Genomic DNA, 19,061 nt, shown 5'->3' on the forward strand with positions numbered 1-19,061 from the left:
TGCCGTGGGGGCTGGGGCCGGGCGGCCACTCAGGTCTCCCGCCGCTTCCAGGTACGTGACGTGTCCCCTGAGGGGCGGTGCTGAGGTCCAAGTGGCAGAGCAGACTGACAGCGGTTACATTTGAAGAAGAAAACAATCAGCACGAGTTTTCCGAAGAGGCCAGGCCGGCTGTGTGGGCCTACACAGCACACGGGTCTGAGCAACACGGCACAGAAAGCCTGGGTTAAAGCCCAGGTGTGCTGGTGGATCCACGTGACAGGCGGGGGCGGGAGTGGCACTCCGAGTACAACCTCAGGGTTCCCCTCTCTTCCCCCCACGAGCCTTCCTCCTGCACGGCTGAGTGGTTCTCCCTGGGACAGCGTGCCTTCTCTCCACACCCCTGCTAAGCTCCTGTCACCACCACCTCGCCTCCCCGTGCCACCTCTCCCCTCTGAGCGGTCACCACCCACATGGACCCTATGTCTCCAGAGCTACCTCCTCACCTTGCCTTACCTTCCATGCCTGTGCAAGGCCTGTCCCAGTGCGGTGACGCTGAGGGGAAGGGCTGTGTGTGAGCAGAGGGGGAGGAGGTGCGAGGGTGCCTGTCATGCAGGGTGTCCCGCAGGGTCTCAGCTCCCGCTCCCCAACATAAGCACGCAGGACATGGTGAGGCCAAAAAGGAACACCCACGGAGCCATAGGTAGGGGAGTCATACTAGTATATTCTCGCTGGCGGCACTATACTCTCACTGGAGGCTGGATCCACACTGTCCGCAACCAGCCATTCTAACTGCAATCCGCGCTGGCCAGCCCAGCCGCCATCTTCTTGCTAGCCCCCCATTTTTTTCTGCTTGCGTAGTCATATTAGTTATATTAGTGGCCAATGGCTGACTGGTTACAGCTGACGGCCAACTAGCCACAGCTGATGGCCATGCAATCACAGTTGATGGCCATTTACTACCTGAGCCAGCACCTGTCTCTGTGAGGCCGAGAGCCTGGAAACTGCTTTCTGGGGCTCTGCCCCCACACACTGCCAGCCTGAACGCGGCGGGTCGGATGCAGTACAAAATGAGAAGTGGGACTGGATGCCCCAACTCGCACTGGCAAGAAGCAGGCGGAGGAAAGGCCTCAACGGCAAAGCACGTGCCCTCTCCCGAGAAGGGGAGGTGCTCGGACAGACGGGTCAGGGTGAGAGAACGCTCCCCACGTCTGGAGAGCTACCCAGGAACTGCCGCCTTTGCCAGGCCAGACTGAAGACTGCTACACCCCTGTGGGCCCCCCCCCCGCCTCCCGTTTTCCCTCACTTTGAGCAGAAGCATCTATAGTAGTCGCTGTATGTCTGTGGCAACAATGCACTTCTGGTTTGTGGGGGTGGGGGGGGCAGGAGCTAGGGGTTGGTGTCTTAGTTCAGGTCTAAGACAGAGAAGAAGTGCACCCCAGGAGTGACAGTCAAGGGGCTACGTTTGGGGGCCTCACCCTGGAGCTGATTCGGACAATGGGATTCGGATTCGAGGGGAGGCCCTTGAGGGCGTGTTTTGTACGTGGATGGGACATGAACCACTGCCTGGGGCTGGACAGTGACAGGCAGCCTCTGGGGTGGCCCCCGGGTCCCACTCTGGGCAGCCCCTCCCCTTGGGTGTGAGTTGGACCCAGTGTCCCACTTCTAACAAACAGAACGCGGCAAAAGTGAAGAGATGTCACTTCCAAGTAGGGTTCCAAAAGGACTGTGGCTTTTGTCTTGTTCACCTTGTCCCGCGCTCGCTCTGAGGGATGTCAGCTGCTGGGCTGTGAGCTGCCCTGAGCAGCAGCCCACACAGCAGGGAACGACGTCACCGGCTGACAGCCACACCGCTGGCCTTGGAGGGGGGTTTTCGGAGTGTGCCTGGAAGCGGGTCTGCATCCACCTCAGCCTGGCGACACCTGTGTGAGACCTGGGGCAGAGGACCCAAGAAGGCCTTCCCCCGGCTCCTGAGGTGCCAAACGCCTGCTGTAAGCGGCCGCAGTTGAGTGGTTTGTTACACAGCAGTAGGTAACTAATGCACCATATAATGCAAAAGCTAATGTCAGGACTTAATTTGTTACCGTTCCTGCCACAAATACATAAAAACAGCACTCTACTTATTTCTAGGAAGCAATGCGTGGCCACGTGTGTTTCATGCTCCCTCTAGTCTAATCTGTGAGGAGGTGATGGAGGAAATGCCACTGCGTACCCCAGAGATAAACTGACTACAGAATGGAAACAACGGGCTAATACATGACTTCTGCGGGACGACTACCTAAGCAATCACGGCCTCACAGCTGAAGAGGAAAACAACGCCATCATACACACGAGCAAACCGAGGCCCGAGCACCTGTCTGCCACCACGACAGAAGACAAGGGCTGGACTCACTGCCAAGGCCGTTTCCGCTGTGCCTCTCTTTTTACCACCAGCGCACAAGCAAAAGCCTGTGTAGAAACTGACGCCCCTCGGAGCATTTCTGCTGCTGACAGAAATGATTTGCCTCATTCTCAAAGAGTCTATCTCAATTCCTTGGGAGTGTCATCTCCCAAATATGACCATTAATGTAAGCTTAGGGAGCAGGTCGGTCGGGAGCCGACCAAATTATTAGTATGCATGCTTGTGGAATAATTTACAGTAGGCTGAACAGACGCGTACAATATATAAAAGTCCCAGTTCAGCATTTTGTTATGCAGAGTTTTTGTGTTGGTTTTTCTTTTCAAATGTCAATTCTTGAGGTGTTACCACTTCAAGAAACCAAGAGGCCAGCCTCGGGCACGTATCGGATGCCCGGTTTGGTCTCCGGGAGCAGGTCCCCTCCGCCTTCCCAGCCTGGCTCACCGCCAACTAAGCAGCCGCGCGGCAGATAGGGAAGGACAAGAATTTATACCAACAGGAAAGCAGCTCGTGGAATTCGGAAGTACAGCGAACACACGTAACCAGGAGAGAGGAGAGAGAAATAAGACAGGGAGAGAAGAAATTACAGACTGGCAAATCGAAGAATGTTTCATTTCTTTGAACACATGAGAAAAGTGTACACACAATTATTACTCCCAGTCTAATAATGTAAAAAGGAAACAGAATGCCGAAAGTGATACAGAGTTGAAGAAACACAGTTATGCTGACGCTATACTCACCCCATCAGGACAGTGTAAAACATTAACTCGCCTAGCTCCTTCTTCCTTCCCCACAGCACAACTCGGCCTTCTTAGCACTGAGCCATCTACGGCCCCACGAAGACACGGGCAGCTGTGTGCCCCCCGTGCAGCTCAGGCTGCAGGGGAACGAGGGGCTGCCCCCAAGGAAGGGAGCGACCACAGCCCTGGAACACAAGGGCCTGTGGGAACAGGATACCTGCCCAGCTGCTTGAATATTTTATCACAGCTTCCCACTGTCCCCCGCCCACACGAGGAGGCCAAGCAGCATCTCTAGCACAGGATGTTCCCTTTTTCTCATGTGCGGAGAAGAAAGTCTAGATTCAGCAGAAAAGACATTGTTTTAAATTACAAAGGTCCATTGTACTGGTTCAAAAATATTAATATGCAGTTGACCCTTGAACTGCGCAGGGGTGAGGGGCGCCAACCCCCACCATAGTCGAAATCTGAGTGTAATTTTGACTCCCCCCAAAACTTAACTACAGTCGCTAGGTATCTGCGGGGGTGGGGGGTGGGGGAGGTGGTTCCAGACACCACCCCCCCAGCAGGTGCTCAAGCCCCTCACATAAAACGGCATGAAACGACGTACACAGCCGGCCTTCCGCATCCGAGGATCCCCAACTCGGATCAGAAATACTGCTTCCATCGTGGCTGGTTGACTCCGCGGATGCGAAACCCGGGGAGACGGACAGCCGACTGGATATTTACTGAAAACGCCCGCCTGTGAGAGGACCTGCACAGCTCAAACCCGCGCTGTCCAAGGGTCAACTGTATCACATGTTGATTCTAATCCTTTGTCATGTAAAGTCTACATCAAGCAAATTCCACAGGTAACAATCAAGAGAAACAAATGTACACAAGCTCTCTCATGGAAAATAACTACAGACATCAGACCCCGCGGATAAGAATAGGGGGTTATTTCATAGTGGCGGTGTGTGGTGGCTGGTGCCGGCTGCGGGAGTTGGCAGGGTCGTCAGGGAGGAGGTGGGGTCTGAGACGCCCCCAGCTGCGCCGCGGCCCAGGGGGCCCCACGCTCTGCTCACTGGTCAGCCCAGGGACCTCACTGAGCAGCCTTCCGTGTCTCTGAGGCGGCGCAGTGGGTGCACACAGCATTGGTACACGCACTGAGGACACGTGCAGGCTGCGGGCACACATGTGGACGTCAGGACGGTGACAGGTTTGAGGGGAAGCCGTGCGAGGGGCAGGACAAGCTGAGCTACGAACTTTCAGGATCTACAGCTGAGGGAACTGAAGGGCTTTTTCTGATTCCAGAAACAAATTCTAGGTCAACAAATCTCAGAATAATGAAGGTTATATCATCTCTGCCTTCCACTGCCATTATCATTTGACTTTCTTTTATCTCTGCTTGATATTTATTTCTGTCTGTGGTTTTAAAACCTGGGCAAAGTGGGACTCTAAATAGAGTTACCGGGTTTGGCAAGTAAAACTAGGATACCCAGTTGAATTTTGAATAAAAGGCGAGTAACTGCTTAGTGTCAATATGTCCCAAACATTGCGCAGAGCACGTTATCTGGCCAGTCTGGGCGGGTGGGGGCGGCTGAGGCTGCCCCTCCTGCCTGGCCACACTGCAGCGCCCACGCCCCCCGCCAGTCTCCCTGAGCTCCTCCTTGCTGGAGCCTGGCTGGCCCCCCCACACGCCTCCATGGGCAAAGCCCAGGACAGGCCCAGGACAGGGTGGGCAGGCTAAGCCCTGTGTGCCCCTGCCCCACTCAATCCCCAGCCTCGTCTGCCACCCCGCCTCACCCCCAAAGGCCCAGGAAAGACTGAGAACAATTTCCTCCTCATCAAATGGGTCTCATTTCAAGCCTCCTACGTGCAATTCCCCTCCCACATACAAATGCAGTCATTCCCTCTGGGGTTTGAGATGAGAAAGCCACGGGTGCTGGCCTGGCCTGTCTGGTTTTCTCACTGGGGCTCAAGGAGATCTTTCTGCTCTCCGTGTCTTTCTCCGTCACTGTTAAGACAAGAAAACCTGCCCGCGCCCAGGGCAGCATGGAGAAGGAGGGAAAAGCTGAGAGCCACAGGCCCGCACACAGGGCGCTGGGAGCAAAGGAGGACAGAGGAGGCCCCACCCCCTCAGGACCCCAGATGGCTCCTCACCTCCCACATCCAGGCAGGGTGAGGTGGGCGAATGGTGGCCCCAAACACATCAGGTCCTAATCCCCGAACCTGGGAAACGTGACCTTATTTGGACAAAGGATCTTTGCAGACGGGATTAAGTTAAGGACTCTGAGTGAGGAGATGCTCCTGGGTTAGCCCGACAGTGAGAGGGGCTGAGACAGGAAGAGGGCCGTGTGAAGACAGAGGCAGAGCCTGGAGGACCAGCCACAGGCCCAGACGGCTGCAGCCCCCAGAAGCTGGAGGAGGCAGGAAGGACCCTCCCCTGGAGGCTCCAGAAGCAACACAGCCCTGCCCACACCTTGACATGGACGTCTGGCCACCAGAACTGTGAGCGAGTAAATGGCTGCTGTTGTAAGCCCCCCAGTCTGTGGTGCTTCGTTACAACAGCCCTAGGAAAGTGACACCCTCCTTCCTCCTCCCGGCCCTACTGCCCCCCATCGCAGTGAGGAAGCAGGCTGGCTGCTACACGTTTACGTCCACAGACCGTCCTCTGGACTGGACTCCAGGCAAAAAGGGATGCAGGGCTCTGGCAAGCGGGCACCTCCCTCTGCCCACTGCTCCCTGGGAAACCGTGTCCCGGCCGTGGCTGTGCTGACTGCGCTCAGGTGGAGTCACATTGTGGTAAGCCACGCTGAGGCCAGGAGCAGAAACCTTATCTGAAAAGCCATCTTGTCTGGAGCCCGTCTGGCTCTATCTCCTAGGGGCCTGGGCCTGGGGTGGAGCTGGAGGGCTTGGCCTGCCCTGAAATCTTTGTCAACGAAACCCCCTGAAGACTGAAGGGGAACAGCCACCCCCCCTTTGCTGGGGGAGGTTATGATCTTTCCCCTCGGCTCTCGCCTCACCTCCCGCAGCTCAAACACACCCAATAAATTCCCACAGACCCAGCTTAGTCTCCCGCGGCTCATTCCTCCAGCCGCGCCAGACACAGATGAGCCACATGAAGGCCAGGGCGCCTACCTGGGCACAGACCCACTCCCAGCAATGACCCTGCAAGCCTAAGCACGACGTCAGCACAACGTCGCTCACGGGTACTGAGAGCGTCCGGTGTCAGGCCCAGCTCCCACCGTCTTACACACGTCGCCCAGTTAATCCTCACAACTGCTCGTTTAGTGAGAGAAACTGCAGCACAGAGGAGTTTGCACAAGGTCAAACTAGACAACAGGATGCGGTAAAGAACATGGTACCGAAAGGCAATGCTCTTGCCCTCAGGCCTCAGACAGAGCCCGACACCTAGTAAACACGCCAGGCCCGGGGCCACCTGCCAGGGCCTCACTGCTAAGTGGTGCCCGAGGAAGACAGTGGAAACGCTCAGCCTCTACTGCCACCACGCTCGTCAAACTCCTTTCCTTACGGAGACGGGCACCTGTTGAGGCTAACACGCAGCAGAGCCAGCCGTGGGCTTAGCTCACCCACAATTTCGTAAGGAAGCTTCTTTTAGGGTAGAGGGCCTCACTCCCTGATTACTCAATTCTCCAGGGGAGAAACAAGTAAACCCCAAGTTCAATGCCTACGAACCAACAGACCACGAGTCCCAGTCTGTCCGTGCGGTGACAAAGCCTCCTGCGTTCTCCTTTGTTGCTCAATCAAATTCCAATCAGGTACAAAATAAAGACCGACTATCTGAAGGTACTGGAGAGCTGTGAAGAGGGAGCAGAAACTGGGGGGAGGTGTTCTCCCCTCGAAGAAACTGCAGTGGGTAAAATGCTATGCTGTGCGTCTGTACAAGTGACTGCAGCACAGGCAGAAGGCTGCTCTCCTCCTGGCTTGAGTCAGAGAATGGAGATGGGCAAGGCAGGGCGCCTAGAAAGAGAGGGGGACATAGCACCATCTCAGAAAGGAGGGCGCTGAGGAGAGGAAGCCCTGGAATCCATTCATAAACTCTGCCAGGTCCTGGGCCAGCCCGAGCTGTCCACGCACAAGGAACAGGAGGAGGCAACTGGTGGGTTGAGCTCACCAAGTGGAGATCACAGCAGAGATTTCAGTTTGAGTCCAGACAAATGAACTCCCAGAACAAAAATCAACTCTTCACACACAAAAAAAAAGTCATTACAATGGATCACCCATGATGTCCAGCACAGAATCAACTATTACTAGATCTTCAAAGAGACAGGAAGATGTGGCCCACAGTCAAGAGAAAAAGAGGTCAACAGAAATTGATCCTGAGATAACCCAGGGGTTAAAATTAGCAGATAAGAACTTTAAAGCAGCTAATATAGTGTGATCAAGGATTTAATGGAAAATGCAGTCACAATAAACAGATGGCATATCTCAGTAGAGAGATGGAAACAATAAAAACGAAGCAAGTGAAAATTCTGGAAATAAAAACTACAGTAACAAATTTGAAAACTCACCAAATGGACTTAACAAAAGAGTGGAGACAGAAGAAAGGGTGAACTAACTTGAAGATAGATCAATAGAAATTATGCAATATGAAAAACAGGCAAAAATGATTTTTTAAATGGACAGGGCCTGAATGCCCTGTGGGACAGTATCAAACATAAATGCAACAGGAGTACCAAAAGGAGAGGAGAACAAGTGGGATAGAAAAATATCTGAAGCAACAATGACCAAATTTCCCCCAAACTTAGTAAAAAATTATAAATGTATATATCCACGAGGTTCAACAAACCTTGAGCAGGATAAATACAGAGAAACACCTCCTAAGCACATCAGTCCAACTACTGGAACACAAAGAGAAGAACTGGAAAGCAGCGTCACCAAGGACACGCAGGGACAATGCAGTGAAGCCAGCGCTAACGTCTCATTACAAACAAGGGCAGCCGGAAGATGTTAGAACAACACAGAGAGCAGGGAAAAAGAAACTGGCAACCCAGAATTCTATATCCAGCAAGAAGAGCCTTTAAAATTGAAGGAAAATAAAGACATTTCAGATAAATGATAACTGAGAGAATTTATCATCAACAGGCAAGAAATGCTAAAGGAAGTGTTTCAAGCTGAAGAGAAATGATACCAGATGGAAACTCAAATCTACAAGAAGGAATGGAGCACACTAGAAATGGTGTACATGTGACTAAATATTTTAAAATACTTTCTTTTCTTAATTTCTTTAAAATACATATGATTTTTTTAAAGCAAAAATTGTAACACTGTGTTGTGTGGTTTACAACATGTAGACGTAATATGAAGACAAGAATAGCTCAAGGGAGAATAAATGGAACTTACTATGACAAAAATCCTTACATTTTAGGTAAAGTGTTACAAAATTAACCTAACAGACTACAGTAAGATATTTTAGACTACTAAAAAGTAATGTGGGGCTGGCCCGGTGGCTCAGGCAGTTGGAGCTCCATGCTCCTAACTCCAAAGGCTGTCGGTTCGATTCCCACATGGGCCAGTGGGCTCTCAACCACAAGGCTGCCGGTTCAACATCTCGAGTCCCGCAAGGGATAGTGGGCAGCACCCCCTGCAACTAAGATTGAACAGGCACCTTGAGCTGAGCTGCCGCTGAGCTCCCGGATGGCTCAGTTGGTTGGAGCGCGTCCTCTTAACCACAACGTTGCCAGTTCGATTCCTGCAAGGGATGGTGGGCAGCGCCCCCTGCAACTAGCAACGGCAACTGGACCTGGAGCTGAGCTGCACCCTCCACAGCTAAGACTGAAAGGAGAACAACTTGAAGCTGAACGGCACCCTCCACAACTAAGATTGAAAGGAAAACAACTTAACTTGGAAAAAAGTCCTGGAAGTACACACTGTTCCCCAATAAAGTCCTGGAAAAACCAAAAAAAACCATGTTTGTCTGACAAAAAAATAATTATAAATAAATTAATATAATTAATTACCATAATTAATAATTATAAATAAAAAAAGTAATGCAAAGAAGTATAGCCAAGAAGCCCATAGAGAAATTAAGATAGAATACTAAAAAATGTGTATGTATATTACAAATACACACATATATTATGTGCATGTACATATGTGTGTGTGTGTGTGTGTGTGTGTGTGTGTACATATAAGTACATAGTCAATTAACCCAAAACAAGACAGGAAAGGAAAAACAGCAACAACAAAAAATAGGGCAAATAGAATACAAAGTGGGCGACACAGATCAGCCATATTAATATTCATATGAAATGGAAATAAAAAACTTTGCAATGAGAGGAGTGAGGAGTGCGTGGAGTAGAGCTGAAAAAGAATAGCAGGACATCAACAATTGTTCAAGCTGAGTGACAGGTATATATGAGTTCATCATATTCTTCTGTTTACTCTGTATCTATTCAATATTTTCCATAATGAACACTTTTTAGAATTGGATTTAAGAGTATTCCAAATATTATTTATGCCTCACCCTCCAAGCTGCTTTGGAAAAAATGGTGTTTATTCTTTATTTATTAGCTAACAAAAAAGTCTTCAATTGGGGGATATTAAACATCAAAAAATATAAATAGATAAAACATTCACATTCAAAAGCAAAAACTATCAGACTGGATAAAAAGGCAAGACCCATCTAACTATACGCTTTATAAGAAGCTGACTTTGAATATAAAGACACGAGTAGGCTGAGAGTAAAAGAATGGAAAAGCTATACCATGAAAACAACAAACATGAGAAAGCTGGAGGAGCTGTCTTAATATCAGACAAAATAGACTTAGACACGAAAGCTCCATTCATCAGGAAGAGCATCACCATAACGTGTGGGAGCCTAATAATAGAGCTTCAATACATGAACCAAACTGGAAAGAATTAAAGGCAGAAGGAGACCAATCGACAGTCAATGTTATTTAACACCTTTCTCAGCAACGGTTAGAACTATCTGAATCCTCACCCGCCAAAAATCAGTACTAATACAGCAGATCAAAACACTATGCAGTGTTCCTTCTATGTGCCAGGCATTTTGGTGTTTGAATTCAACCACGAATAATTATGAGGGGAAAAAAAAATCCCTGGTTTCATGGAGAATATAGTATAGTGCAAACAGAAGGACAAAAGGAAAAACAAAGAAAAAACAGAATAAAAACTCATAGTATTCTTAATTATTATCTTCTAAAAGATAAGATCTTACATCTTTAAATGAAGAACGAGACGTTATTTTTAAAAATAGAAAAAGGAAATCAAAATTTAAAAGAACTTTTGAAAAACAAAAAGGATAATGGAAATAAAACGATTAATTGGAGAGTTGGAAGATGATGGAAAGCAATTTCCCAAGAGCAGGACAAACATCAAAGAGACCAACAAAAGGAGAAAAGATCAGGAGATTAGAGCATCAGCCCAGGAAATCAAACCTCCAAATAAATGAGTTCAGGAAAGAGAAGATACAAAATTGGAAGAAAATGATCTTGGAATGATATGAAACATCAGTCCTCAACCTGAAGGGGCCACCACGTGCTTCCCACCGACCCCCACAGTAATGAGAACAAGTACCATCTTGGGACATTGCAGAACACAGGGAACAAAACCCGCTCCTATGAGCTCCGTGGGGCCAGATCCCACACAGAGAACTGAAATCAGAAAGGAACAGACTTCCCACCAGTGCTGGAAACTAAATACAGTGAAACCACATCTTCAAAATGCTGAGGAAATACTTTTCAGTAGATTTCTATACCCAGCTAAACTAAAAGTTAACTGAAGGGTAAAGGTATTTTTTAAATCAAAGACAAAAGAAAAATCTATGTAACATTTCTTAGTTGTCAAGAGCATGTACTGCAACAAAAGAAGGAGTAGCCCAGACAGAACACAGGGGCCCAGAGCACAGGCCCATCACAGAGGGAGAGCAGCACAGAGAAACCTAGTCGGCACTGCATGCAGGTCTCTGGGACCAGAAGACTGGGGCAGGAAGGGGACTCTGGGAAAGAAGTCTCCCAACAACCACAAAAGGGGTGTGGTGGGGCGCGTGCTGGATGTAAGGAAAAGGAGTTTGGGGATAGATGAGTGACAGGGTTGGATGAGAAAGGAGTTGTGCTCAAGTGCACTGTGCGGTTCGGTAATGAACAATAGAGCCATAAAAAAGATAAGCACTGACCACTGGTTTAACCAAAAGGTGATATGGTAACGTTGGGAAATGGAGGGAGGAGGAGCAGTGATGGATAGAGAGGAAAGCTAACGCTTCCTCCACACCTTTGAGAGAAATCAAAAGATAATGTCTACATACATAGTTTAAAAGAGGAGCTTAATTAGCAGCTATATCTGAAGATGACTGCATCTCAGAGATGAGGAGAAGCAGGACAGAAGGACTACGGTCTGATTCTTATATCAGTAGGCTTAGCTTCAGCTAGTGTCCCGGAAGAATAAAAGACAAAAACAAGACGTAGAAAAAGATATGTAAATAACATGGAGTGTGTGTCTGTGTGTGCATGTGTCTGTATGTCTACAAATGTGTAAACAAGGAAAAAGATGGGGAAGCACACACATCGGGAAATCACCATGTGTACAGGGTTGGGGAGAGCAAGGCCCCTGGAAAGGAGGGAAGGAAGGAAAACAGGACAAACTCCATGTTTTCTCTGAGAGAGCTCCAAGAGAAGAGTTCTCTGCCTGGAGCACAGGGCCTCCTTCATGGATGAAGCTGGTGAACTTTTGAAATGTGAACCCCCTGAAAATCACAGGAAAACTTGTGTCCATATTAAAATCACGTGTGCATGTGTGTATACTTCTGGAGACTATAGTTTTCATCAGATGGCCAAAGCCCTGGTGGCCACCAACCCCGAAAGGTAAAAAATGAGTGATCTACCAGACTTGAACCCCAAGCCAGACTTATCTTCTTTCCTGGGATGCCCTTCCCAGTACAGCCCCAGTCTCTCCTCCAGGGCAGAGCAGGGAAACCACTAAGCCCATCTGGACACAGGGGCAGTGGCAGCCCCTCTGACAGACGTGCCCGAGGGACCAGGGGAGGAGTGGGAAGAACCACAGTCCTTCCAGAAGCAGTCAGGAGCACTGTGCTAGGCTCAGGGGTAGTCCCCAGAGACTGCAGGTCCTGGCCCCTGGAACTGTGAATGTCACCTAACAGGGAACACTTTGCAGGTGTGATGAACTCAAGGATCCTGAGTTGGGAGAGGATCCTGGGTTATGCAGGTGGGAGTGGACGTGAGCGATCACAAGTGTCCTTGGGGTGTAAGAGGGGGACTTGAAGATCGGATGTGACAGCGGCGGAAGCGAGGGCGGTGGGCACTGGGCTGTCAGGCGGGGCCAAGGACTGAGGACAATTTCCAGGAGCTGAAAAGGGACAGGAACAGATTCTCCCTGGAACCTCCCGAAGCTTCCCCTGGGTTTCAGCCCAGTGAGACCCATTTCCGACTTCTTGCATCCAGAACTGTGAAGGAATAAATTCCTGTCGTTAAAGCTCCCAAGTGGGTGGTAATTTGTTTCAGCAGCCATGAGAATCACACACATGCTAATTAAGAAAGTAAAATGCTTACAGGAATGCCACCAAATTCAATGAAAATGAAAATACTCCGGCTCACTGTTTCTGTGCTTGCCACACAGAATGTGTTGTCATAACTAACACGCTGCTTTCTCCTTCACTCTGTTTTGTTTGGCCCTTTTCAGACAAAGATACATGTCAAAATACAGTAAAATCAGAAATGAACACACTGTCACCTTCTGCAGTGGAGGTGCAGGCTGTGGGCACAGCCTCGCTTCCTTTCATTATTCCTTCACGGCCGTCTTGAGCACCTTCACCCCAAAACTGGAGCTGCCCCACCTCCCGACATCACAGTCCCTGCCTGGGACTGGGGCCATGTCCTGTGGCCCTCACCAGCCCCCTAGCTGCTCCTCTGCCTGGCTACTGACGCCATCCTCTCAGATGCCATCATTCTAGAAAGGGGAACAGGCCTACCCTTGACCTTGAGGCCCATGAGCCTCCAGCCCCCCGCCTCTCTGCCACACAGGCCTGCTCAGCGTCTCCCTCCTCACCTCCTGACCCGCCCCACGGAACTGCCACCTTGAGCCCTCCAGCCACCTGCCGCTGCCCCTTCCTCCCAGCCCCTCCACAGCCCAAGTCCGTGGTCTTTCCTCAGCCCCACCCAGAGGTGTCCCGCGTCGGCAGTCACCCAGTGCCGTGGCAGTGGACGCCTCAACAACAGGCTGTCACCACCTGAGGAGCAACCCTGAAGCAGAGGTCCTTGCGGGCACTCAAGGCCCATTATCTCTCGTCCTTAAAACCACAGGGCAGAGAGGCATTTTTATGAAACTTCACACTGTGACGTGACAACTGTGTTTCCAAAGTAAAACAAACACATCCTCTCCTCCTCGCCACCCTCCACCCATTGCGCACTCTAGGCTGAGTCTCAGACCCTTTGTAAAGCTCACAGGACTCCAGGACGTCACCCCTGCCCGGGGACCTGCCTCACCACCCTTCTCTCCTCTCGGAAGCAAGTTGTGGCCCTTTTCCACGCAGACCTCACTGCCGCCCTCCTGCAGGTCTGGGGCCTTACAAGTGGGCTTTGAGTTACAGCAGCTGCGACCACGCAGGTAACTGACACTGACCACGCTAAGGGCTCCAGGCAGATCCACTCAGGACCTGCCTGCCCCACCGCACGTCCCATGACGAACCCCACCCACCAATGAGGAAAGTGGGGCACAGACAGGACCTGCCCAAGGGCACATCCTTGCAGAGCAGCCAGGCAGGTGCCAGGCCAGGCAGCCCACTCTGGGGTTTCTGTCCACCCTCCACAACTCTGGGGCCACTCTGTCTACACCCCACAATTCTGGAGCCACTGTGTCTACACCCCACAACTCTGGGCTGCTCTCTGTCTACACCCCACAACTCTGGGCTGCTCTCTGTCTACACCCCACAATTCTGGAGCCGCTATGTCTACACCCCACAACTCTGGGCTGCTCTGTCTACACCCCACAACTCTGGGCTGCTCTGTCTACACCCCACAACTCTGGGCTGCTCTGTCTACACCCCACAACTCTGGGCTGCTCTCTGTCTACACCCCACAACTCTGGGCTGCTCTGTCTACACCACACAACTCCGGGGCCACTCTGTCTACACCCCACAATTCTGGAGCCACTGTGTCTACACCCCACAACTCTGGGCTGCTCTGTCTACACCCCACAACTCCGGGTTGCTCTGTCTACACCCCACAACTCTGGGTGCTCTGTCTACACCCCACAACTCTGGGTGCTCTGTCTACACCCCACAACTCTGGGCGCTCCGTCTACACCCCACAACTCCGGGCTGCTCTGTCTACACCCCACAACTCCGGGCTGCTCTGTCTACACCCCACAACTCCGGGCTGCTCTGTCTACACCCCACAACTCTGGGTGCTCTGTCTACACCCCACAACTCTGGGTGCTCTGTCTACACCCCACAACTCTGGGCTGCTCTGTCTACACCCCACAACTCCGGGCTGCTCTGTCTACACCCCACAACTCCGGGCTGCTCTGTCTACACCCCACAACTCAGGGTGCTCTGTCTACACCCCACAACTCCGGGCTGCTCTGTCTACACCCCACAATTCTGGGCTGCTCTCTGTCTACACCCCACAACTCTGGGCTGCTCTGTCTACACCCCACAACTCTGGGCTGCTCTCTGTCTACACCCCACAACTCTGGGCTGCTCTGTCTACACCCCACAACTCTGGGCTGCTCTCTGTCTACACCCCACAATTCTGGAGCCGCTATGTCTACACCCCACAACTCTGGGCTGCTCTGTCTACACCCCACAACTCTGGGCTGCTCTCTGTCTACACCCCACAACTCTGGGCTGCGCTCTGTCTACACCCCACAACTCTGGGCTGCTCTCTGTCTACACCCCACAACTCTGGGCTGCTCTGTCTACACCCCACAACTCTGGGCTGCTCTCTGTCTACACCCCACAACTCCGGGCTGCTCTGTCTACACCCCACAACTCCGGGCTGCTCTGTCTACACCCCACAACTCTGGGGCCGCTCTGTCTACACCCCACAACTCTGGGGCCGCTCTGTCTACACCCCACAACTCTGGGTGCTCTGTCTACACCCCACAACTCTGGGCTGCTCTGTCTACACCCCACAACTCTGGGTGCTCTGTCTACACCCCACAACTCTGGGCTGCTCTGTCTACACCACACAACTCCGGGGCCACTCTGTCTACACCCCACAATTCTGGAGCCACTGTGTCTACACCCCACAACTCTGGGCTGCTCTGTCTACACCCCACAACTCCGGGTTGCTCTGTCTACACCCCACAACTCTGGGTGCTCTGTCTACACCCCACAACTCTGGGTGCTCTGTCTACACCCCACAACTCTGGGCGCTCCGTCTACACCCCACAACTCCGGGCTGCTCTGTCTACACCCCACAACTCCGGGCTGCTCTGTCTACACCCCACAACTCCGGGCTGCTCTGTCTACACCCCACAACTCCGGGCTGCTCTGTCTACACCCCACAACTCTGGGGCCGCTCTGTCTACACCCCACAACTCTGGGGCCGCTCTGTCTACACCCCACAACTCTGGGCTGCTCTCTGTCTACACCCCACAACTCTGGGCTGCTCTGTCTACACCCCACAACTCTGGGTGCTCTGTCTACACCCCACAACTCTGGGCTGCTCTGTCTACACCCCACCACCCCTGAGCCGCAAGAGCCTGGGACCGGGGACCGGCAGGCAGGCGGCGGCAGCTCATTTCCAGAGTTGGGGTCTCTGGAGACAGCCTCTGCCCAAACAATGCGGCGCCTGTTAGGTTCGGCCAGGAAACCAGGACCCCGCAGGCAGCGAGCGGACGCGGTGGGCACGCAGGCCCGGGTCCTCGCCCCGAACGCTGCGGCCCCGGCCCCGGCCCCGGCCCGTCCACTCCCGCCGGGACCCGGCCGGCTTCACAGCGACCCACACCCGCGCCGGGCCCACGACAAGTCCCCGGAGTTGGGCCCGGGAACAAAAGGAGAGGAGCCGGCGGCCCGGGGGCCGGGTCCCCGAGGAGACAGCGGCCCTGAGGGGCCGGACCCGGCCGGACGCCCCTTCAAGCCTCCGCCGCGCTGGGCGGGGCCGGCCCGCGAAGGGCGCGAGAGCGCGCCTAGAAAAGAAAGAAAGCGGAGGCGGGGCGGCCCTGCCTCCGGCCCGCAACCTACCGGCCGTTCCCTCCGCCGGCGGAGACCGCGCCGCCCGCGCGCCCAACGGTCCCCTCAGCCTCCGCGGCCCGGAGCAAGGGGCGGGCCCGGGGAGGGGTCGATTGGGCGGGTCCTTCGGAGGGCGTGGTCGTGCGTGGGCGTGGTCTCAGACCGAGATGGGCGTGGCCTCCAAGGGCGTGGGCGGGTCTCAGGAGGGGGCAGCAGTGCGCGGTGTATGGGGGGGTTCGGACCCTCCAGGGGGCGGGAAACTGGATGCGCGTCGGCCCTAGGGGCGGAGCATACAGAAGACAAGGGTGAGAAGAAGCGAGGGGCGGGGCCTGAGGGGGCGGATCGAGGGGCGGGGTCTGCCAAGCAGGGGCGGGACTTCCGCTGCTCAAGCTGTGGCAGCTGATCCAGCTTCTCCAGTGTAAGCCCTGCGCCCCCGCCTCGGTCCCCTCCAGTCTCCCCGACACCGGGTTCCCTCCCGAACCCTAACCCCGAGTCCCCTCCCGACCCCCAGCTCGGGTCCCCTCTCGACCTCCGCCCAGTCTCCTGTGCCCCCGCCAAGGCCGTCCCGCCCCGTCCTCCCGACTGCCTTCCGCGGACTTTGAGGACTTTGGTGTTCGTGGAGACTGCATCCCACGGGAAATCGTTTTATTTTTAAAGAAGAGCAGATAGGAAGTGCGGTGTCCCCCCGGTCCTCCAACAGGGGGCAGAGGGCAGGCAGGTGGGGTGCCCAGCCCCGGGGACCTGATTCCCTCGTCTCGCCCAGACTCCCGCCTCTGTCCCCCGGAGGTCTTCCAGGCAGCTCTCCCTGCCTCCAGTTGTCTTCTTCCCCCGCAGTCACTGTTTGCAAATTCCGTTTCCTTTCCTCCTAGTGACCCACCAGAGTATTTTCAGGAAGCAGTGCACCGGACGTGTACTGTACGATCTAAGCGCGGGGAGTGGCGGGGGATATCAAGGCCAGGACTCCTGATTAGCTAGGCCCTGGCTTCCCGTTTTGCCGCCAGCACCAAACCCGGCTGGAGCCTGCTGGGTTGCATGTAACAGCATGACGACAAAGCCACCAGCCATCACACGCCAGTCCCTCCACTGACCCAACAACAAGGACGTCTAAGTTATGCTCCCAGAATGACAGCAAGGGCAGTGTTTTCACGACCTGGGACGTTATCAGTACGCACCTTCCCCCGGGTTTGCAAATGAAATACCTGGACAGCACCATGGAATGTGGAACTGGCACTGGTAGAAGCACATGCCCCTGCTCTGCTAACAGAGGGCAGGAAACGGTGACTCTGAGGCTGGGGGCCACTGTCTCTACAACAGCACTGCTATGGAGTGAATGTCTGTCCCCGCCCCAAATTCATGTGCTGAAGCCTAACACCCCCACGTGATGGTATTTGGAGGTGGGGCTTTGGGGATGTGATTGGGTCATGAGTGTGGAGCCACCATGAGGGGGATTAGTACCTTATAAAACAGACCCCACAATGCCCCCTTGTCCCCTCCACCTTGTGAGGTGACAGAAAGAAAACACTGTCCATGAATCGGGAAGCGGGTTCTCAGCAGACTCCGAATCTGCTGGCGATTTGATCTCAGGCTTCCAGCCCCCAGAACCGTGAGAAAGTAGTTCCTGTTCTCTCTAAGGCCCCCCAGTCTGTAGTCTTCTGAGACAAGCTCCCACGTCCAACCCTCTGTACAAGGGGTGGGCAGGAGAGCAGTCAGAGCAGTCGGAGACCACTGCCCCCTTCTGATCATGCCACGCTCCCGCCTCTTGGAATTCTGCCTTCTCTGGGCTTGTCCCAGCCACCGCCTTGGGTTGGACTCCTGTTCAGCCTCTGTGTCCTTGCGCCAATGCTGGACCCTCTGCTCCTTCCTTCTGCCTCACCACGCCTCCTTCTCTCCTGCCTGCTTTCCCCTTTAAATACTCCACTCGCTGCCTGTCCACTCTCCAAACTCTGCACACCCTGGCGACTTGCTGAAGCTCTGCTCCTGTCCCCTTCCTCTTCTGAGTGTGTCATCTGCTTTGTTTGACTCCGAGGATACCACTGTGTGTCTCTCTCTCCCTCTCCCCCTGTCCCTCCCAAGTCCTTCTTTGGCAGCTCTTCATCATTAGGTCTTGTGTTATTACTTCGGGTCCCAGGAGGAAACACATGGCATTCTCAAACGGGGAAACTTGAGAACTCGAGTCCAGTAAAGGCCCGATCTGCAGAGGATCCAGAGGGGTGGTGTAGAGCAGAGATAGAAAAGCAGGGCGGGGGCCAGGCACCGCCTCTAGGGCTGGGAGAGCAGGGGCAGCCCAGAGACAGGGGTGCCGGGGTTGTGGGGCAGAGAAAAAGGGAGAGAAAGGGAGAGAGGGTGAGGGAGCATGAAGGGAGAGGGAGAGAGAGAGAGAGGAAGAGCGCGAGGGGGCACACACATACTTCTCTGGTGTCTACTCCCTCTGCCACATGGATATCACCAGGTCAGCTTCCCCAGCCCCTGCCCTACCTGCAGCACATGCGCAAAGGGACATCCCACACCGCCTCCACCCTGGCTGACACCTGCTCTCCCCTGCCCAGCACCTGGCACCTTCAGCCATCTTCCCAGCACCCTGCTTCAGCCTGAGGACACCAGCCAGCCACCAGCCTGAGTCATTACCTCACTGGCCACCGTGGAGCTAAGACCTGGTGTCAAGCTATGCCAGGAGCGTCCCTCACACTAGATGCAGCCACACCCTCCAAGGTAGGTGTGTCAGTGTCAGCCCATTTACAGATGGAGACTAAGGCTGGAGCAGGGTCCCGCAGCAGCACACCACTAAGCAGAGAAGCTG

The 19,061-nt window shown here is 53.4% G+C and overlaps 1 protein-coding gene across 3 annotated transcripts in view; it reads right to left on the minus strand.

Annotated features, from left to right (window-relative positions):
* RGS12 (regulator of G protein signaling 12) overlaps nt 1-16,407 on the minus strand; it is a 117,855-nt gene extending 101,448 nt beyond the window's left edge. For 2 of the 3 annotated variants that reach the window (XM_074320600.2, XM_074320609.2), the window contains exon 1: nt 16,277-16,407. The gene's annotated coding sequence lies outside the window, so the exon portion shown is untranslated. Of the gene's footprint in view, nt 1-3,114; nt 3,288-16,276 lie in introns of those variants that run through there. The other variant, XM_074320602.2, reaches the window with a different exon arrangement.
* Nucleotides 16,408-19,061: the final 2,654 nt, after the last annotated feature.

This window comes from Rhinolophus sinicus, chromosome 1 (assembly GCF_057876585.1).
Source record: "Rhinolophus sinicus isolate RSI-liver-muscle chromosome 1, RSI-T2T, whole genome shotgun sequence".
Classification (NCBI taxonomy): Eukaryota; Metazoa; Chordata; class Mammalia; order Chiroptera; family Rhinolophidae; genus Rhinolophus; species Rhinolophus sinicus.